This window comes from Schistocerca serialis, chromosome 7 (genome assembly GCF_023864345.2).
Source record: "Schistocerca serialis cubense isolate TAMUIC-IGC-003099 chromosome 7, iqSchSeri2.2, whole genome shotgun sequence".
NCBI lineage: Eukaryota > Metazoa > Arthropoda > Insecta > Orthoptera > Acrididae > Schistocerca > Schistocerca serialis.
Genome location: NC_064644.1, coordinates 228101469 through 228125519, shown reverse-complemented (window position 1 = coordinate 228125519; position 24051 = coordinate 228101469). Strand labels below are relative to the sequence as shown.

The window sequence follows — 24051 nt, the reverse complement described above, 5'->3', positions numbered from 1 at the left end:
ACCTTTTTGTAGCACCTGAGCCACCATTTCTTGAAAGCTAGATCATTGCCTGAATTCCCCACTATGATGTAGAAATGTCCAGACACTGTCTTTTTCATAAACTCACAGTGTCCTTCCACTGTATGTATTATATTACTCTTCCTGGATAGCCGTTTAATAGCCCCAAAGCCCCTTAACTTGGCTGAAACGAGTGCTCTCATACAGAGAAATAGTATGTTGCAGTTCGTGATGTATTGTTGTCAACCATACTAAGCAGAAAATGAATCATGTGTGATGCAAATTTTATAATTCCTTTCCCTTCCAGGTTATATAATCGTTCCCTGTTGTTTTTAATAAAATTTCTTCAGTTCATCTGTTTATTAGTCTTTCTCTTACCACACACCAGTTATTCTCCATTGGATAACATTTTAATAAATTTAATATTACACTTTACACAATAGTAACAGCAGTAAGGGGAAAAAAATTATGTACATGGATTCAAGCGAACCACAACAACATTTTACTTTGCAGAAAGGGAACAGTTGTGCTAGATATGTCCATTCTGCATCTTTTATGATAATCGACAGCCAATGAAATCGAGTCCCAATGAGTATATGTGTGACAGTTTTACATAGTGCAAAGAGTTGAACTCAGCTACAAGTTTATGCAAATAAAGGAAATTTTCAAATTTTGTCAGATATGCCCTATCCGCATCTTGTAGTAAGTTTTACCTGCCACAAAAATTAAGATTGTGCCTAATTCTCTCAATAACAAAAACTTCCACAGGCTTGATGTCTCGAGTAAATTACCAAAGTCCTATTCTGTATTCATGTATTCAGTCACATATTAGATTATTATAATTAAATGGACAGTGCTCAGTGTGCTGCAGTGCTGCCTGTATACATTGCAGGATGCTGAAACATCGTAGGTATGTTCATTTATTGTTGCACTCAAAGAGTGTGCTGAAAAGCATAGTAGCTTCACTTTCTGCCACTGAGTGAAAATATGGCACTGTAAGCAATTAGAATGTGATATATGTGCAGGAAAAGGGGAGGAACAATCAAACACTTAATGGTAGTTCAGTACATTTATTAGGATACAGTCACAAGTGACAACATGTGTTCAGTATGGTCTCCTGACTCAGAAACATCCTGTTCCTTAACATGGCATGCTTGACAGTTGCTTTCAGTGTATCCAGTGCAGTTAGAATGCCATGTTGTCCTTCAAATCAGGAAGAGCCTGGGCACATCCCTAAAAGACACAGTCTTTCAAATATCCACACAACCAGAAGTCATGTGGATTTAGGTAATGGGCCTGGAAGTCCACACATCTTGAAATTTGATGTCTTTAATTATATTTGGTAGAAAATCACTGAGCGAAATACAGTATATTGGAGTAAAAATAACTTATTGCTCCATTCTTTATTGCAACTACAAGTTACACTGTAACAACAAAACAAAAAAAAGATATAATTTTATAATGTATAATGTCATGGAACACAGCCACACACTGAATGAACATAAATATTCTGGCGCACTCCCACCATGAAAACTGAAAATGAATTAAAAAAAAAAAACACCTCAATACGACAAGCTCACTGCTGTCGACACACCCACTCTTGTTTTATTGAGTTTCTTTTGGGATCATTGACAGAGCTTTTCTGTTATATGAATTAGTCTGTAATTAGAGGTTTTGTGAGTAAGTCTGCCAACTATTTATCAGAATAAACGTAATAGACATCAATCTCATTATTTTCAACATTTTCACGTATATAATGGTATTTAATGTCGCTGCACTTGGTGTGTTTGTGATGTTCTGTGTTTTTAATCAGGCAATAACAACATGGAATGTTGTAGGTTTGTCTAACTGAAAACCAAGTTCACTGAGAAAACCGCACAACCAAACCACTTCAGTAGCAGCATCTGAAGCTGCTATGTATTTGGCCTCTTTTGTTGATCTGCTTACACATTTCTGCCGACGTGAACACGATGTCAAAGGCCCACCTGCTAACAAGCTCACATAGCCTGTTATTGACCGACAAGTGTCACAGTCACAAGCAAAGTCAACATCTCAGTAGACCTCCATTCCAGTAGAGTCATCTTCGTACCTTATGGTCAGGTCCCTGGTCCCCTGTAGATACTTCACAATCCTTTTAACAGCATGCCAATTATCGAGATCCGGATTATGTAAAGACCTACTCACCATGCTCACAGTGAACATAATGTCGTGTGACTAGGGCCTCCCGTCGGGTAGACCGTTCGCCTGGTGCAGGTCTTTCGATTTGACGCCACTTCGGCGACCTGCGCGTCGATGGGGATGAAATGATGATGATTAGGACAACACAACACCCAGTCCCTGAGCGGAGAAAATCTCCGACCCAGACGGGAATCAAACCCGGGCCCTTAGGATTGACAGTCTGTCACGCTGACCACTCAGCTACCGGGGTGGACAGTGAACATAATGTCTGACTGAGAGACAGTTGCTGCAAACATTAAGCTGCTGACTGCCTGCCGATAAGGTTTGCTTTCCATCTCCTTTACCACTGTGCAACCTGGCTCCAACATCAAAAGAAGTGGAGTTCGGTTTTGAATCATCCATGTTGAACCTCTGGAGTAAACAATTGATGTATCTCTGCTGGCCTATATAGATTTCTTTTGTAGAAGGGCTGAGTTCAATTTCCAATCCACAGAAGTATCTTCCATTGCCCACAGTAATTTCAAACATTGATCCCAGTGCTGTCAAAACATTTTCCAGTATTTTTGGAGACTTACAAATAAGCAAGCCATCATCCACATAAAGTACCAGGTAAGCCTCAGTGCCATCTGTTACAGCATGGAAAACATATTTGTCTGCATTCATTTGCATAAAGCCAAACATTTCTGATTCCAACGATGTGATGATTGTTTGAGTCCATGTAGACTCTTCCTCAATTTGCAAACATTATTTGGGCCTTCTACAACAAAACTTTTTGTTTGCTCCATGGGAACTTCTTCTTTCAAATCCCCATTCAAGAATGCAGTCTTAACATCGAAGTGCCTAATTTCCATATCTCGTGGAGCTGCTATGACTAATAAAACTCCTATTGAATCATATTGGACCATAGGAGAGAATGTCTCTTCATAACAAATGCCTTCTTGTTGTGAATAACCTTTTGCATATAATTTAGCTTTAAAGCAGTCAGTTTTTCCCTCAGAATTCTGCTTCACACAATAGATCCACTTATATCCAACTGCCTTGCAGTTGTGTGGTAATGGTACTAGGTCCCAAGTTTTGTTCTTCTTCAAGGACGTCATTTCCTCTTCCATTGCTTGTTTCCAATTTGATGACTTTTTCGATGCCATTGCTTCTTCAAAAGTTTGAGGTTCAAAGATAATGGCTGAACAAGCTATATCTTGGTCCCAAAAGTGAGCATGAGCTTGCAGATTAGCCCGATCTCTCAGATTCATCCTTTTATTTTCTTTCATTTGTGCGCCAGGATCATACTATTCAGATTCTTCTTGAACATCTTCTGTAGCATGGTCTCCCAGCTAAAATCCATTACATCTTTTTTCTTGTGTAAGCTATGGGTTTGTTCTTCATTAAAAGAGACATTGCAGTAGATTGTAATATTCTTTGACTCAGGATTGTAGAGGTAATAATTAGTATTATACCCTTCATAGCCAACCATGATTGATTCCTTTGATTTACTATCCCATTTTGATCTAAATTTATCAGGAATGTATACATATGCTGCTGATCCACTTTCTCATGTGTCCTAAAGAATATGGCGCAACATTGTCGTTTGCTTTACATGGTCGGCCATGTAAGATATATATATGCTGCACAGTTTACTGCCTCTGCCCACAATTCGTGAGACAAGCCAGCACTTAATAACATAGTGCATGCACACTCAGGAATGGACATATTTTCTCATTCAATTCAGCCATTCTGCTGTGGTGTATAGGGCTTGTTTTCTCATGTATCATACCATTTTGCTTGAAATAATCTTCAAATTGAAATTTCCTGGCAGATTAAAACTGTGTGCCGGACCGAGACTCGAACTTGGGACCTTTGCCTTTCGCGGGCAAGTGCTCTACCAGTGCGAAAGGCAAAGGTCCCGAGTTCGAGTCTCGCTCCGGCACACAGTTTTAATCTGCCAGGAAGTTTCATATCAGCGCACACTCCGCTGCAGAGTGAAAATCTCATTCTGGAATCTTCAAACTGCTTATTTATGAATTCAGTTCCATTGTCACTTCTCAGAACTTTGATTTTGTTTCCAGTTTGTCTTTCAGGCAGTCTCTGAAATTCCAAAAACACATGGAAAGTATCATGCTTACTTTTAAGAAAATACACAAATCTGTATGATGTGCAATCATCCTTGAAAACTATGTACAAGTGTGCACCTCCAAGAGACGATTTTCTTATCCATCCATTCAAATCTACATGAATAAATTCACCAGGAACTTTCAATCTTGATTCCAAATTTGAATTAAAAGATTTTCTTTTCATCTTGCCATACTGACACGGTTCACAATGAAGATTTTTCAGCTTTCTTCGTGTTGAAACTAGATATTAAGTTCAGATCACCCATACTGTTGAGACGACTGAAATTAGTGTGTCCAAGTCTCTCATGCTAGATCATGGTAGAATTCAGGGAAGCAGGATTTGCCTGCAGTACATCTGGACATTTAAACAACATTTTATAACACTGATTGTCCATCTTAATTCCTGCTGCAGTTAGACCTGAACTGTGAACTTCCATTCTCTTGTCATCAAAAATAACTTTCATTCCTCTTTTGTGACTGCTACCGCAGAAAATAAATTTTTCTTTGCCTAAGGAATACATAATGAGTTTTCCAAAGTGTGATGTTGCCATGTGCCGTCAACTAATGACAATACTTCAATTGATCCAATGCTTCTGCATTGACGATCGAGTTGCCTCCAATTTGAACAAGTGAGTCATCTGACTGAATTGGCTCAATGTATTGGACCACTCTTTGTGCGACGTCGTATGTTATGATGCAGCACTGTCAGATAGCCAAATGTTTTCGCAACCTGGAGCAAAAACATATGCATGTTCTGCACTCAAAGCTTGGTGCTCAGACATATCAGTTTTCGTATTAAGTTTTGCTAAAAGTTTTATGCACTCAGGTTTAAAATGTCCCTTGTTGTGACAATAACAACATCCAAGTCTTTTCTACTATGTTAGATGCACTGTTGTTGCTGGTAGTTGAACTGAACTTGCGTCTTTTGTCCACATTAACTACTGCGAAGGCCGTTGAGTTTTCATCTCATTGTAAAAGTTTTTGTTCTTCTTTGAATAACCTTACAGTCAAATTATTGAACGTTTGTTGGTCTTCAGCACATGAGCCCAGGCAGCTTTGCTGGCAGACTTCCCAAAATTTTAGCCATTTTGTCAGCTTCTGTAACAGGTTCCCCAATATCAGCTAAAGCTTGTGCCAAGGACTCAACTTGACTGATGGGTTGTGCGATTGTGTCTGATGGTGTCGTTCTGTAATCAGAAAATTTCTACTTCAAGTTCATTTTAGTAACTGCGGACTGCTGTTCATGAATAGTCTTTAGTCTGGCCCACATTTCCACTGCATTTGTGCACGTCATAACAGGTCAAATTCCATTGCAGTAGATAGAATGAGCATCGCCTTCGCATTCATTTAAGTTGTCCCAAGCGGTTTGACTCTCACCAGTTTCATTTGGCCTCGGTTTCCCCTCGACGATATCGAGCACTTTTTCAGCACAAAAAATAATTTGCAACTGATATTTCCACATTTGGAAATTTTTACCATCAAATTTCTGGATACTGTACATTTTCAATTTATCCATCTTCGTGTGGGCTGAATGTAAGTCAAACTTATAATACTCAGATCAAAATGAAAACAAAGGTTTCACAGACCAGTGAAATATGACGCTTCTAGAACTTGAGCATCATGGTTCACACAAATAAAACTCTAGTAAAAAGCAGTGAATTCACAGAACTTGATGTCTTTAATTATGTTTTGCCAGGAAATCAGAGTGAAATACGGCATATTGGACGAAAAATAATTTATTGCTCCTTTCTTTATTGCAACCAAAAGTTACACCATAACCATAACAACAAAAATATATTTTTATAATGTCTCAGAACACAGCCACACACAGAATGAACATAAACATCTGGCTCACTTGCGCTACAAAAACTGAAAATGAAGCCAAAAAAAAAAAAAAAAAAAAAGAAAAGAAAAAAAAAAAGAAAAACCTCCCCGCATCTTGCATGAAAATAATGGTGTGGAAACAGTTGTGTTCTTGTAAAGCTGGGATCATGTGTTGCACACGATGTCTTTATAATGTGCTACTGTCCATCTAAGAGCCTCATGAAATGTCAACTCCTCACAGAAAAAAGGACTGAGAATGAAGGAGCTTTTGAAACCACATCACACAGTCACATAATCCCAGGGCATTGGATAGTCCTGCACAACATGTGGCAGAGTAGGACCTCATATATAACAGTTCTGTGCATTCACAGCACCATGCAGACTAAAGTGTGCCAGCATCATGTCATCCATTTCCATGTGCGCCAAAAAACAAAGGGCAAAGTCACACCATTGAAACCTATCTTGGGGTTTGCTTTTGTGCATATTCTGAGTCTTGTAGGGATACCAGTGTGAAATACACTGCAAAATCTTTTGCACTTTTGACCAGGGGAGAGACAATTCGTATAACGCAGCTCCAGCACTGGCTGCAGAATTTGGGGCATGTGCAGCAGGGTCAGCTATAGCTACAGCAACATCATCAACAACTGCCATGGAAATGGGCCACCTCCCACTCCCTGCTGCACCACCAAATTCACGTGTTTCTTCAACTTTCTTTATCATTTTCTTTAGCCCATTTATTGACATGGGGTCTCTTTATAGCTGTTTCTTCTGGCAGTATTCCCAGAACACAGCACTGCTTTTGCTACCATTCTGATAAAACAACTTTACCGGCAGTGCACTGCCTGTCTCTGTAGCCATTGTGTTTGGTATGGAACACTTCAACATTGTTAAACCTGTACACCAACAGTTACTTTGCAAAAGAAATCACACACAGTGCCATGCAACAAACAACATATTGATGTCAAAACAGGAAACATTTCACATTATGATGGCATACAGCACCATATTTTCACTTGGTGGCAGAAAATGGAACTCTTCCCCCCTCCCCAAGCACACCCAGTGAGCACATCAATTAATGAACATATTTATGATGATACAGCATCTTGCACTTTGTACAGCATGTACTGCAGCACTCGGAACACACTGTCAGTTCAACTATCACCACACAGTACAGTACATCAGTATCTCAGGGTATATCTTCAGACAGGCTGAAATATACTGCTGTCAGATGCCTTTACAAGGTAGATAGTAAGACAGATATTAATAACTACCAAGCAGTCTCAATGCTTACCTCCTTTGTGATTGTACTGGAAAATACTGTTCATGCAAGAACAATATCACACACATCCAAGAATAAGATGTTTGGATTCAGTTTGCATTTCAAAAACGTTTCCCCACAAAAAGTTTTTTTTTCTGTGCATGAATCGGATTATAAAAGAAACTAACTGTTTTCAACTGGCTTTTTACAGGACTTGTCAAAAGCGTTATAACTACCAATTTTGTGAGTGCACCACTTCATAGTTCACACGTGAAGTTTGTGCTTGTTTCAGCCACAAGAGGCCACCTGGCCTGTTAATATGACAGCAGCTTTGTGCACAGCCTGCTGGCTGCACCCCCTATTGAAGCTAATGAAAATGTAGGCTGGATTGCCAGCCTCCGCTGATCGCTTGAGTGTTCCTAATTATATTGTATCTTGTCTTCCATGTGTGTGTACTGTTTGAGCAATTAATTGCAGTGTTCTTAGGTTACAACACTATTTGGCAATTGTATGTGCTCTAAAAAGATTTCATCTTTTTCTGTATAAGTCTAAGTTTCACCTCATTGACAGATCACAAACCACTGGTGTCTCTTTAACTCTTTGGCATCCTTACCAGACAAAGCTGCACATCACTTACAGTGGCGGGCTCTGTTCCTGTCACAATACAATTATGAGATACATTTTCAACCTGTGGCACAACATGCAGATGCTGACACCTTGTTGTGTTGCCAATTGGTCCAGATCCAGAGTTTGATAAAAAGGAATAGCTTTGTTTTCATTTAGATGTGGAAGCTCAAAATGTTGCAGATCGTTTTCCTATTACTAGCACTAAAATTGCAGCTGCAGTAGTCGCAGATCATGTTTTAAGCAAAGTTGTTTCTTTTGTGCAATGTGGCTGGCTGGTCAAACCTCTGGACTATGCTTCTGATCCTTTGAGAAATTATTTTGCCATATAAAATAGTATTTCTGTTTGCAGTAGAATGCTGCTGTTAACTACAGTTGATATTACTCCTCGGGTTATAGTTCCATCTGCCCTGCGGTGTAAACCGAGTGAGGTGGCTCAGTGGTTAGCATGCTGGACAACGACGGTTCAAACTCACGTCCGACCATCCTGATTTAGGTTTTCCATTATTTGAAGATCGCTTCACTCAAATGCCGGGGTGGTTCCTTTTGAAGGGCATGGCCTATTTCCTTTCCCATCCTTTCGTAATGTGAGATTCTGCTCTGTCTCTGATGACCTTGTTTTCAACAGGATGTTAAACAAATCTCCTCCTCCTCTTCGTCCCTTTGGTGTGAGGTTGTGGGTGTTTTGCATGTGGACCACTAGGATATATCATGTGCGAAAGCATTAGCACACAGATACATTCTTTGGCCATGCATTGAAAGGGAATTGTGTGAGTTGTTACAGCCTGCCCACAGTATGCCATCCATAGGTGGGCTCCCCTACTTCTATGTCACCGTGGCCAGATCCACAGCAGCCTTGGGAACCAATTCATGTATCTTTTGTGAGACCTTTTTTAAATTTCTACTGGCTTGTTGTATTTGTGCATATTCTAAGGTTCCATATGTGATGTGTTATCTGCCCATTTCTGCAACAGCAACAATTTCTGCTTTGTCAAAAACTTTTGTGATGGAAGATGTTCCATATACATTAGTCACCAACAACAGTCCCCAGTTTAAATCTCAGGAATTTGAAAACTTTTTAAAAAGGAATGGTGTTTGCCATATCACAGCTCTTTCTTTCCACCCTCCATTGAAAGGGAAAGCAGAATGACTAGTGTGAACATCTATGACTGGGACGAAAAAATGCATTTTGGATGTGCCACTAGAAGCAGCTCTTGACTGGTTCCTCAGTTTGTATAGGTTCAACCCTGTTGGCGATAACAGTCCGGCAGAGTTATTGCGCGGTCATCAGCCCCCAACTGTGCTATGTGTGGTTTGGCTGGCACCAAACCATCCACCAGAACACTTCCAGCTTGGCACAGCTGTTTTAGCTTGTGGCTTTGACTGCTGGTGGAAATGGATGCTGGTGGTAATTGAGAATAACTGTGGGTGAGCCTCTGTGTGCCAGGCATCGCGACATTTCAACCAGCTATGGCCTTGCATGAGTAGCTGCCACTCTCACGTCAGTCGTCTACCCTGTCATCTCCTACAGTGCCCTGACCTTCTCCACTGCTGCTGCTGCTGCTGCTGCTGCTGCCGCCAACATTTTCAGAACTATACTCCACTGTGGGTGCCCCCTTCAGCTGTTGGGGAACCACAGTGGGACTCCTCTCCTGCACTGTCGCAGCTAACGCCTCCACTGCTGCCGCATCCATCACTTTCAGCACCGCCTGTTCCACGATCTTTGCTGCAACCTCTCTCCCTGGGTTTGGACTCAGATATGGAAATGGATGCTGCACCATCGTTGCCCATCCTACCATATGGCCTCTCACAGGGATGCAGGAGCCGACCCATCCGCGCTTGCTCGACTTCCGACCCTACACACTGATGGCAGCGTGTCACATGTCTCAACAATCTATGTCGATTACGAAAGAAATGGACATGAGCATAGTGCCCATTTCTTACAAAGGAAGAGGAAACTACCAATTTTGTGTGTGAGCTGCTTCATAGTTTTCATATGAAGTTTGTGCTTGATTCAGGTACAAGAGGCCATCCATCCTGCTAATAGGACAGTAGTTCCTTGTGCAGCCTGCCGGCTGCACCCCTTTCTGGAACTTGGGAATATGTACACTGGAGAGTAGAGCTCTGCCAGCCAAATGTGTGTTGCTAATTGTATTTTACCTTGTATTTCATGTGTGTGTACTGTTTGAGCAATGAATTACAGTATTTGTGGGTTAGAAAAAAAAGTATTTTGTGCACAGTTCATTTTATTCTAGAGAAATTAAAATATTATGGTGTCAGAAATCTTGGTAGTAACTGGTGGGTATGCAGATTTTTTGGCTGTTGTCATTTATGGTAAAATATTCTATCAGTAGGCTGTATCGTATTCCTCTTCAAATTCCATGGTCAACATTTTGTTACCTCTGTTGGCACCTTCTTCAGGACTTCACAGTTGACCATGGATGACTGAACACTCAGTGCTCAGCCATCCAGGTCCCAGCAGAGGGACTGAAATGACAAGCATTGAAAAAGTTTTAAGAGGGATATGACATGGCCTACTGATAGAAAATTGTACCATCAAATGCCGGGTGTCACATTAAAAAAACCAGGGAATGTATACATAGAGTTGGGAGTAACCACTGCAGGTGTACTACAGGAGTCAGTATTTGATTCTCTTTTGTTCTTGTTCTATATCTGTACTCTGCAAACCACTGTGAAATACAAGGCAGAGGGTACTTCCTCTTGTACCACATATTGGGGCATCTTCCCATTCCCTTTGCATATAGAGTATGGAAAGAATGTTTGCTTTAATGCTGTGATGTGTGCTGTAATTAATCTAATCTTGTCTTCACAATCTATATGAGAGTAACACATTTTGGATTGTGTAAATTCCTAGATTTCTCACATAAAACTAGTTCATGACTCTTAGTGGTGTTAATACTAGAAGTTATCAGGTGTTAAGCTAAGTAATATCAATTTATTAGTTATCACAATTACAACCATGAAGACAAGATACAGACAGAAGCAAAAAAACATGCAGAGAAAAAACACATACATAAAAAAGAAAGAAAAGAAATGAAAGCACAATTATTAAATTGTAATTAATTCCAAGTTTCACTGTCTCCATCTTTGGACCCAATATATTGAACTGTTCACTCATAGTTGCTTTCGTTAAAATCCACCACTTATTCCTCAGATCTAATGTACTGAACATTCAAATGTCCTTCGTTACACTGCTGATGTATGACATTGTATTTAATATCCACATGCTTCACTCATCTATGTTCGCCGGCAGCAGTGGTCTCGCGGTTAAGGCGCTCAGTCCGGAACAGCGCGACTGCTACGGTCGCAGGTTCGAATCCTGCCTCGGGCATGGATGTGTGTGATGTCCTTAGGTTAGTTAGGTTTAAGTAGTTCTAAGTTCTAGGGGACTGATGACCACAGATGTTAAGTCCCATAGTGCTCAGAGCCATTTGAACCATTTTTCATCTATGTTCCTGCAGCATAAACTGTTGGAGTTTTCACAGGTATTTTAAATTCTTCAAGAAAATTCTTCAGCCACAGGGTGTATGTTGTAGCTGTTGCCAAAGCAATATATTCTTCTTCTGTGGAAGATAGTGAAACACATGCCTGTCTCCATGTGGTCATATCCTTTTACCTGAGCACATCCTTTAATAACTAAATGTATCTTGTATGTTTCAGTATTTCCAGATGCATCTCTTTTCAGTTTGAACGTCCACTTGCTGTCAATGACTCTTTTATTTGCTGGAAGTGGTGCATAAGTTCAAGTTGCATTAGACAACAGAGAGTGCAGTTCTTTTGTATTATTTTTGTCCACTCTTTTGCATCATGCTACTCCATCACATCTTCAAAATTCTGAGGTTAGTTTCCCACAAATACTTCTGCATTCACAGATAACACTGCGTAATTGTCCAAGTATCTAGGTTTCCTTGTTAATCTACTGCTTTTCTGCATCCTTCACTTCTTCTGAGGTCATGGGCTCTGAGTTATCTCTTCAGTGGGATTGTCAGTTTCCTCAATGTTAGTTTCATTCTGATGTCCTCAATCTTCTGCTGTGTTCTGTGTTTTTCCGTCCATTTTAATGGTCTCCTTCAAGATCCAGTTGTTACTACTTTCATCTTCAAATAAAAACTTCTTCAAAAATTACACCTCTTCCTAGTAGAGTGTTGTGTTGTTTGGGGCAATATCCAGTCATGAAAAATTTTGATGATCTGGTGTTAAGCTTGCTTATCAGTAGTTCCTGAAGAGTGCAGTTGCGCTAGGAGGGGTGAGTGGTGGTGGAGGGTGGGAGAACCCAGTAGAAACACTGTAAAGAAGGCTCTATTTATTCTCGGTACATGCTTTGTCGTGACTCAGCGAGGGAAAATGTGTCTCACTCTGTTGACTCACGATACTTCTCCATTGGTGATGGTGCCTGAAACGGCCCCTCAGTGCTGGTTGCAGCAGGTGTGGCCTGCCAATTGACAGTGTTGTGGCACTAAGTTCCACAGGGAACTGGATTCCGGCGATGAGACTGCTTTTTCCTCAATATTCAGACATATTTATATCACTCCGAGGCACATTTGTTTCACTAAAATCTGGCATTTTATCACATCTCCTGTAACAAAAGACTTGCCCTGGTGTGGTTACACTGACCCACCTGCTGTGGTTAATCCCTCTGTGTGGTGCGGTTGCCCAGTGAATGCGGCTAGCCTTAGCTTGTGCTACCCTTGCGTACCTGTTATTTTGACCCACATGTTGGCGCACTGTGGCTACCGTCTGCATCTGATAATGCAATTACTTCATGGTGGCTTTCTCACTACCACATATTACTTCGTTAAAAGACTGGGTAGTGACACTACGTTCATTTGGAATGAGCAGATATGCAGTTCACATAAACACATGCAGTTTCTTCAGATTTGACTTTCTTCCATACCACACTGTTGCTGGAATTCCTCCATCTAAAGCTGAAGGAGGACTATGAAAAAAAGAGCTGCCAACACCACTTCTGACCATAACTGCTTTCCAAGTATGTGCCCAAGAATCGTAAATGAGCCTTTTCAATTATAGTGCAATTTAGTCATCTGTCACTCCATTTTGCTGAGGTGTGTACCTAATGGTAAACTTGGACTGCACTCCATTTTCTTGAAGGGATTCCCCAATTTCCTGTGAAATGTATTCACAACAACTGTACATCAAAATCAGCTGATTTTTCTCACTAAAATGAGCAGTAGGCTCTCCATAGTATACTTTAAAATAATGGAACACTTCAGACTGTTCGAAGAGTGTAAGCTGCTATAAAGCGAGTATATCATCAGTGAAAGTCACTATATATTTCTTTCTATCAAGAGACAGCTGTTATAGGACCAAGCTCATCACTATGTATCAGTTCAAGTGGACACTTGGCTGGGCTATGCGACTGAATATGTGGTAATTGTATTTGTTTAGTCTCTGTGTACGTCAACTATTTATTTACCTGTGCATAAAATTTTATTTTGCCCAGGCCTCCTGCTAGATAATGAAGGTTCTTTGTATTTTCAAGGTTCACATGTTGTAAGCGTTTATGCTGCAAGTCTTTATCGCTGTCTGAAACACAAGCGCTACACATAGTATTCCTAGTACTTTTTAACGAAAGGGTATACATGCTTGAATCCTTTCTATTAGCTAGAGCTATAAATTTTACACACTTTTGAATTGAACACACAGAATTTTCAAAAACAAATCAGTATCCTGCTATTTCTAATTTGCACACTGACAAATTATTTAGTAAACCTGACACTACAAGAACATCTTTTATTTTTATTTGAAATTCTTTTCCACAAATGGTGCTTTCAACATCAACTTCTCCAACCTTTCTGGAAACAAAAATGTATCTGTTATGGCAACCATTATTCGTATAGGATTTAACTAAATGTTCTGTTGCTCCTGAGCGTAGAAACTACCCTGCTTTGCCACCTGAAAAACTTCCTGTAACATCTGAGAGAAAAAACCTATTTTCAATTCCATGTATTTCTTGCAAATTTTTTGTTAAATTTGCAGAATTGTTACATTTATGCTTTTGTGATCATTTAACTTTGCATTGTGCCCTAATATGACCTCATTTCCGACATAAAAGTCAAAATTCCAATATGTGACAGAGGATTGTGTTCTTCCTCTGTTGTGTTTGTCCATTCTTCTTCATCATGCCCACACTTCACATCTTCAGTATTCTGAGGTAAGTTTTCCACAAATGCTTCTGCATTCAAGGCTACCACTGTATAATCTTCCAAGCATCGAGTTGTTGTTGTTGTTGTTTCCCCCCCCCCCCCCCCCCCCCCCCCTTCCCCCCTACTTCTGAAGTCACGAGCTCAGAATTATGTTCAGTTTCCTCTAAGTTACTTTCATTCCCACGCCCTTAATCTTCTGCTATGTCAGGATAGAAGAGTCTGAAACATTTACAGTTTCACTCGTAGCATGGATTTGTGGTTTTGCGTCCAGGTTGTTTCCTGGGATAAGATTTGAGAGTATCATCAATGAGTTTTATCTGTAATTCAATTTTAGAGCAATAGCATACATGGTGAAAAATGGATTTTACCACTTCCTGAAATACATAAAACTTCTCAGACTTCGTGCTGCGTCAGTTGAGGGTAAAACCTTGAGGTTTCGATGATTGTCTTTGTCAGGTACAACTGACTGTCAAAATTCTTGTGTGGTGGACTTGTTTAGCCCAAAGACAGTTTCCGATTGTTCAGTAGTTACATCATGCTGCCACAGATGGGGTTAATGTCTGTGCTGGTGGTGTTGGTGCTCCTGCATTAGTGTAAACATCACGACCAATAGCTATGGCTCTTCTCTGCATCGAGAACTCGCTTCCATGCACCGTGAAGATTATATTTGCTGTAACGGTTGAAATTTTTCTCACATGTTCTCATTCCTACAACCTCTTTAATTATAGAGTCCCTGTATGTGGGAGTGTGGGACAAAACTTTTGTTTCATCAGACAATATTTTATGTTTGTTTGTGAGGCTGTGCTTAGCAGCTGCAGATTTCTTCATTTCTTGATTTTTAATTTGCTGTTGATGTTCTGCACAGCTGTCGGAAATGGTTCAGATGACTGATCAATGTAATTGCTTCCACACTCACATGGGATATTGTATATCCCAGGAATCCAGAGGACATTTTGAGGAACATGCATTAAATTTAGTGCCCCATCAATCATCTTAATTTTACCGTTATGTTGACGACATGTTTATGGTCTGGCCCACAGGGCGAGCATACAAACAGTGTGCACCCAAATGTCCAGTTCACTGTTGAGTCAGAGAAAGAGGGAAGGCTGCCATTTTTAGATGTATTGGCACAATGAAAGTGGGATGGCTATCTTAGCCCCTCATTGTACTGCAAGTCAACACACACTGATTTGTCTCTTAAGGCCCAGAGTTTTTCCACCCAGTCCAGAAAAGAGCAGCTTTTAAATACATTGGTACACAGAGGAAAAGCCGTTTCTGATGAAGATCACTTGGATTCCGAAATTAATCACCTGAAGCATGTGTTCCGAAAGAACAGCTATGGATCACGTGATAACAAGTCAGCATTCTCCAAGAAAAGGAAATGTGAAAATGTTGGACATTCACATGGTGAACCACCAATTGCACTCGTTACTTTCTGCAGTGTTACATCCATCAAAATAGGCAGAGTCCTGGGAAGACGAGGTATCAGATCTATTTTCCGAACTCCTGAGAAGATAAAGCAGATGCTACACCCTGTTAAGGGCAATATCAACCTCAGGAGTCCTAGGATTTGCAACATCCCTTGTGTGTTCGGAAGTAGTTGCGGCGTATTAAAAATCAAGAACTGGAGGAATCTGCAGTTGCTGAGCTGAACATAGCCTCATAAATAAACATAAAATAATGTTTGATGAAACAAAAGTTTTGTCCCAGGCTCCACACACTGGAATTCTATAATTAAATACACTGTAGAAATGACAATGTGTAAGAAAACCTTCAGCCGTGGTGGCGTATATAATCTTAGCGGTGCAGAAAGAAGCTCTAGGGGCAGAGAAGAGCCATAGGTATCTGTTGCAATGTTTACGCTACTGCAGAAACAGTGGCGCCACCAGTGCAGACATTGACACCATTTGTGCCAGCATGATGTCACTACCAATGAGTCAGAAGCCATCTTTGGGCTATATAAGGTCACCCCAGCTGCAATTTTGACAGTCAGTTGCTCCTGACAAAGACAGTGATGAAAATTGTCGAAAGCTCGAGGTTTTACCCTGAACTGATGCAGTAAGAAGTTGGAGAATGTTTTATACAATAGTGCCATCACAGAAGACTTCATTCTCAGATACCTGAGTTGGTTTTATGAGAGAGCATTACTTCAACACTTTATAAGGAGTATGTCCTGGGATAGTTTGCATCAATCTTCAAGCACCTGCCAGTTACAGTGACATAACCCGTGGGTCAAAAATCTACGACAATTCATGCTCCCCGTCTTTGCATACATTAAGGATGATCCCCTATAGGCATTTTTGGTATGGACCCCATGCTCCTGAGAAATATTCTAGGACAGGTCTTAAGAATATTTTGAAAGCAATGTCCTTTGTACTGATTGCATGCTCCCAGTGTCCTACTTTCGTATGACATGCAGCATCTGGCAGACGAAATAAACTTTGTTCCTTTCTGGGTGTGTGTCCTTCTCGCAACTTAAAGTATAACCTGTGAATACATTATTAATTAATGTATTCTAGTACAAAATATTTTGAAGCTTACAATTTATTTAGTATTGTTACAAAAATTAGTATGTGTCTCAAATTGTGTTCAGTCAGCTCAACATCCACCAGAAGACAAAATTCATCTGCTTCTGTATTTCTCATTATTATTTCAAGACAGCTGAAAATGAGACAGCATCATAGATAAAATTGCCCAAGTGAGCACCTAATCAATAGTAAAGGATATCTAATGAGAAAAATAAAGGTGAAAACACCACATAAAACCATGAAACCAAACAGAAAGAGTTATGTCGCAGTCGGCAGAGGTGTGATGTACTACACTATCAATGAACTTAGTCTGCCACCAGCTTTACCTATGACTGAGTCTAAGCGATATTTCCATTACACACACACACACACACACACACACACACACACACACACACACACACACAAAATTGATGATTGCATGGTGCCTCAGGACATATCCTGTCAACTGATCCCTTCTTTTAGTTCATTTGTGCCACCCATCAGATCTTCAGCATTCTTCTGTAGTATCACATTTCACTCCTGTACAAGACTACACTCTAGGCAAATAACTTCAGCAGAGGCTTCCCAACATTTAAATTTGTATTATATGTTATTAAATTCCTGTTTTTCGGAAATGCTTTTCCTGCCGTAGCCATATTGCATTTTATACCTTCTCTACTTTGGTCATCGTTAGTTACTTTGCTGGGCAATATTCATATACTACTCTTAGTGCCTTATTTAGTAATCTAATACCTCCAGCATTGCCTTATTTAATTTGATTAGGTTTTAATATTCTTGTATTACTTTTATGATGCTCATCTTATAACCTCTTTTTGAGACACTATCTATTCCATTCAGCTGTTGTTCTCTCTGATAGAATTACAGTGTCATGAACAAAACTCAAAGATTTTATTTCTTCTTCCCAAACTAAAGTTCTCTTTCCAATTTTGTCTTTGCTTTCCTTTACTGAGCTTAATGTGTATATTGAATAATATCAGGGACAGGCTACAACTCTACCTCACTCCCTTCATAATCACTGCTGCCTTTCGTGTCCTTCAACTCTTATAACTGTAGTCTGGCTGCTGTACAAGTCGTAAATAAACTTTTGCTCCCTGCGTTTTATGTAATGTTAATGTAAAATGACTTATTCTACATCATTACCATTAATCAGACATATGATCCATGGTACATGAAATTAACTTAAGGTTTCTCTAAGCCTACACATGCTATAAAAGAAGGTTTGCTTTTCTTGACTACGTCTTTTAAGATAAATCGTAGGCTCAGTATTGCCTCATGTAATCCTACATTTCTCTGGAACCCAAGCTGATCTTCACACAGGTGGACAAACTCTAATATGTTGTAAAACACTTGCACTGTACTCCTCTCTGAGGACATTTCCACTGAATATTTTCTAGCCATCTCATTCAGTGCACACACACCATATTTTGTTTCATTATAAAATTCTGCAGTTTCTGGAATTCTAGTCCAGTCATTCCTAATTATGCACTTGAATATGTGTTCAGAGAATAAAATGTTTTTTTTTATTTTTGCGTTTTGATAAACATACAAGACCGTGTCTCCATACTTCATCACAGCAGTTTCATATAGTGGTGCTTACGACCACTACATACAAAAATATCACTGCCAACCAAATAGCACACCAGCTACTGCTAAATGGGAACCCCAGCCATAAATCCAAAAAACCAAAACTACGAAGAACTGAGCAAGAGGAAAATAATGACTTTTCACCCCCATTTACAATGGATGAATTACAGAAGGCTTTTAAATAGAGTAAAACTGATAAATCAGTTGACTTGGACAGCATAGCCGATGGAGGCTACAGAAAAATGGCCTTCTCCAGGGAAGTGTGTTGGCTCCAGCTTTGTTCAGTATATACACTTAACGGCCAACCTGTAGTCCTCAGCTGCAGGAGTTTCTTAAGTGCTGATGTTCTCACTCTGGCAGCCCAAAGCACAAACTTTTAGTCAATAGAAATCATTGGAAAGAGTGCCGTTGAAGATCTGTCAAAATATTTCAGAATAAATCAGCTTAAACCAAACCCATCAAAGACACAAAAGAGTGCTTTCTATCTGAGAAACAGGGTAACCACCCACAAGCTAAAGATAGAATGGTCAGGGGTTAAATTGGAACACTGTGGCACTCCAAAATATCTAGGAATAACACTAGACAGATCTCTGATGTTCAAAGACCACAGTATCAATTTCAAATCAAAAGTCTCCACCAGGAACAACCTACTGAGAAATCTGACCAGATCACAGTGGGGCAGCCAATCTGAAACCATTCGAACTTCTGCAATGGCATTATACTACTCCGCTGCAGAGTATGCCTGTCCTGCTTGGTACAAGTCAACATATGCCAAAAACGACACATAGGCTGCTTGAAGTTAACTCCAGTTGAATGGCTCCACCACCTTGCAGGAATTGCACCACCTCGTGGTCGAAGAGAGATAGCAGCAAATAGAGAAAGAATAGAACTGGAGCAAAAAAAAAAAGGTGTCTCATGGCGGGGCAATGACCCTACCCACTACAACAAAGGTCAAGAAAAAGTTTCCTCAGAACATCAGACAAACTAACAACCATTGATGAAGAAGCCATCTGCAACTGTGGAGGGCTGAGGCATCCCAGGCTCCTGGCTGGAAAAGATTTTCAGACTCTTTACTGCATGGTCATGATGAGAAGTGGCCTGTATGGAAGCCCTTAAATAGGCTGAGGTCAGGAGTGGGCATATCACTCGCTAACGTGGCAAAATGGGGATACACTGAAGAAAACGAAACCTAATGTGACTGCAGGGAAGAAGAGACTATCCAACATATGCATCAGTGTTGACTGTGTCCAGTCACCTGCACAGATGATGACCTTCACCAGGCAACTGAAATGCACAGGAAGAGGCCAAAGGTTGATCAAAGATTATGTAAACTGTGCTGATCTGCAAACAGTTGTAGAAACTGTGTTTTATGTATGTATCTGATAATAATAATATATCTAAAAACAAAGATGATGTGACTTACCAAACGAAAGCGCTGGCACGTCGATACACACACAAACAAACACGAACATACACACAAAATACTAGCTTTCGCAACCAACGGTTGCTTCGTCAGGAAAGAGGGAAGGAGAGGGAAAGACGAAAGGATTTGGGTTTTAAGGGAGAGGGTAAGGAGTCATTCCAATCCCAGGAGCGGAAAGACTTACCTTAGGGGGAAAAAAGGACGGGTATACACTCGCACACACACACACACACACACACACATATACAGACATCTGTGTGTCTGTATTTGTGTGGATGGATATGTGTGTGTGTGCGAGTGTGTACCCGTCCTTTTTTCCCCCTAAGGTAAGTCTTTCCGCTCCCGGGATTGGAATGACTCCTTACCCTCTCCCTTAAAACCCAAACACCTGTGTGGATGGATATGTGTGTGTGTGCGAGTGTATACCCGTCCTTTTTTCCCCCTAAGGTAAGTCTTTCCGCTCCCGGGATTGGAATGACTCCTTACCCTCTCCCTTAAAACCCAAATCCTTTCGTCTTTCCCTCTCCCTCCCTCTTTCCTGACGAAGCAACCGTTGGTTGCGAAAGCTAGTATTTTGTGTGTATGTTTGTTTGTTTGTTTGTGTGTCTATCGACGTGCCAGCGCTTTCGTTTGGCAAGTCACATCATCTTTGTTTTTAGATACATTTTTCCCATGTGGAATGTTTCCCTCTATTAATTCATTGATAATAATAATAGGAATAGATAATACACATATTAAAGAAGAACTAAAAGAAAAATATAGACAAAGACTAATAAAAATACCGAAAACAGAATTGACAGCAAGAAACAAGACAAAAGCTATAAATACTTATGCTATACCAATATTGACCTACTCATTTGGAGTAGTGAAATGGAGTAACACAGACCTAGAAGCACTCAATACACTTATACGATCACAATGCCACAAATATAGAATACATCACATACATTCAGCAACAGAAAGATTCACATTAAGCAGAAAGGAAGGAGGAAGGGGATTTATCGACATAAAAAACCTACATTATGGACAGGTAGACAATTTAAGAAAATTCTTTGTAGAACGAGAAGAAACTAGCAAAATACAAAAAGCAATCACTCATATAAATACATCGGCTACACCACTGCAATTTCATAACCACTTCTACAACCCTTTAGATCACATATCATCAACAGATACGAAGAAAGTAAATTGGAAAAAGAAAACACTACATGGCAAGCACCCGTATCATCTAACACAGCCACACATCGATCGAGATGCATCCAACACATGGCTAAGAAAAGGCAATATATACAGTGAGACGGAAGGATTCATGATTGCAATACAGGATCAAACAATAAACACTAGATATTACAGCAAGCATATTATTAAAGATCCCAATACCACAACAGATAAATGCAGACTTTGCAAACAACAAATAGAAACAGTGGATCACATCACAGGCGGATGTACAATACTAGCAAATACAGAATACCCCAGAAGACATGACAATGTAGCAAAAATAATACATCAACAGCTTGCCTTACAACATAAACTTATAAAACAACACGTTCCCACATACAAGTATGCACCACAAAATGTACTGGAGAATGATGAATACAAATTATACTGGAACAGAACCATTATAACAGATAAAACAACACCACATAACAAACCTGACATCATACTCACCAATAAAAAGAAGAAATTAACACAACTAATCGAAATATCCATACCCAATACAACAAATATACAAAAGAAAACAGGAGAAAATTTTGAAAAATACATCCAACTGGCTGAGGAAGTCAAGGACAGGTGGCATCAGGATAAAGTTGAAATTATACCAATTATACTATCAACTACAGGAGTCATACCACACAATATCCACCAGTACATCAATGCAATACAGCTACATCCAAACTTATATATACACCTACAGAAATCCGTAATTATTGATACATGTTGAATTACCCGAAAGTTCCTAAATGCAATATAACATATACCGTACAGTTAAAAGGAAGTCACACTTAATCAAGGTCCGCGTCACTTTCCATTTTTGACCAGACATAACGTCTGAGAAAAGAAATAATAATAATAATAGCGGTGCTTTTGAAATTCTTATTGATGGGGATTCCCTCTTCTCTAATGCTTAAGTATACCCATTAGGCTGGTACCCTTATTCTCCAACATTTCAGCCAGGTGTCAAAATGTGAATAATTATGGTTGTCACCATGCCTGGCTTTTGGTTTCTGTACTGGGAAAGGTTGCAACATTTATTGATCGCAGCTAACCTAGACCTTGAGCTACATCATCACACCCTAGCCAAAAGTTGTTCATGTATTGTCTTTCCATTTCGTAATCAACTACTAAATCACATCAAAAGCTAACTTTAAGATAAACTCTATAGGTAGCACATTTATTCACCAATGTCATATTTTCCGACAGTTTATCACAACAGATTGTACTAGAATGTGCAATTTGGAGATATATTTAATGTGGGTATGTCAGCTACACAGAATGCTTAATGTTTTTCATATTTTCAGTTCTAAACCTGAGAAGTTTGATATTTTGTGTGTGTTCATTTGGGGCATTTATTGTGAGCAAGCTCTTAGCACATATGCATACATTTATTCCCATTGGTTTTATTGCAGAAATATCTATTCCAAGCCCCACATAGCATCATTCGAAGGCACCAAATCATTAGCAGATCGGTGTGCTTGGTCCTCCACTTGCTGGTGATCTTTATGATTGGGAAACAGATATTTTTGATTTGTTCTTAAGATTTGTATACAACGGATGGTAAATTGGAGGCACAAATGGAAGTAACTGCTGCAGGTTTTAACATTTCTCTGTTAGCAGGTGTTGACAATGCATCCAGCTGTATTGTCGCTGAACTTTGCAATTGTCGGTTCAATATCTTAAGTCAATGGAATCAAAATTAATGTCGTCATTGAGGGCAGTAGTATAAAATGTTCCATACAGGAATGATCTGAAATCAGAAACTCATGATATATGGTCTTCTGTGAGGTGTACTTTACAATATATGTCCAAAACTTAATGATTTTTTTTTTCTGGTTCCAACCTTGATGTTGTATCCTTTACCAGGATACAGATTAACTGGCTGTTTTTCAAGGATTTCCTTGCAGAGTGGGGGAATGGCCGTGTATGTAAAAAACAGTATTCCATTTGAGTCCATAGACATATCACGGCCCTGCACTGAACAGATATTTGAATGTTGGGCAGGGACAGTTAAATTAAATGAAACTAGCAGTTGAATTTAATGAAACTAAACTTCTAATTGTTATTGTTTTTAGCTACCCTTACTCTGACTTCAGAGCATTCCTGCTTAAGCCAGAGGGGTTCTTGTTTCACTTTATAGGAAGTACCAGAAATTAGTTATATCTGGTGACTTCAATATTAATTTTGTATATGATGGTGCAAGAAAAAGGATGTTGGTAGATCTCCTGAATTCATATGATCTGATGCAGATACTGTTTTTTTCAACTAGAGTTAGAGTGCAGGGGAACAGTAGCACAGCCATAGACAATATTTTTATTCATTCTTCATTACTGGATGGGCATTCTGTTAGTAAAAGGGTGAATGGCCTTTCAGACCATGATGCACAAATTTTAACACTAATATGCTTTTGTACTCAAACAAATGTCACATATAATTACAAATTATGTAGGAAGGTTAATCCAACAGCAGTAAAGAGTTTTTTAAACCTCGTCAAGGAACAAGAGTGGTAGGATGTTTATGGTGCCGATAACATAGATGACAAATATAATGCATTTCTTAACACATTTCTCATGCTCTTCGAGAGTTGCTTTCCATTAGAACGTTCTAAATGGGGTACTAGCTTTAAAATGCTGTCTGGGCCTCTGACTAGTGGGATAGGAATATCATGTAGAACAAAGCAGGAATTATGTCAAAATGTTGGAAGTAGTCACAATCAAGCTGCAGTAGCCCTTTACAAACAGTACTGTAAGGTGCTTAAAAATGTTATTAGGAAGGCAAAGAGTATGTGGTATGCAAATAGAAAAGCTAATTCACAGGCTAAAATTAAAACCATATGGTCAGTTGTGAAGGAAGTGTCTGGTCAGCAGCACAAGGTCAACAATATAAAGTCAGTTCATAGTAAAAATATTTCTATTACTGATAAATCAGATATATGTACAGTATTTAACAATCATTTTCTGACCATTACTGGTGAATTAAATAAAAATTTAGTTTCTACAGGGATCATATAACTCTCTTGGCAAATGCCTTACCAAGATTGATGTCTGAAATGCTCCTCTGTGACAGACAAGGGGGAGATTGAGTCAATAATTAAATCAATAAAGACTAAGCGCTGTCATGGATA

General features: G+C 39.6%; 1 protein-coding gene across 3 annotated transcripts in view; it reads left to right on the top strand.

Annotated features, from left to right (window-relative positions):
* Positions 1–24051, top strand: part of LOC126412876 (RWD domain-containing protein 2A) — a 122099-nt gene that overhangs the window by 1981 nt on the left and 96067 nt on the right. The window lies entirely within an intron of this gene.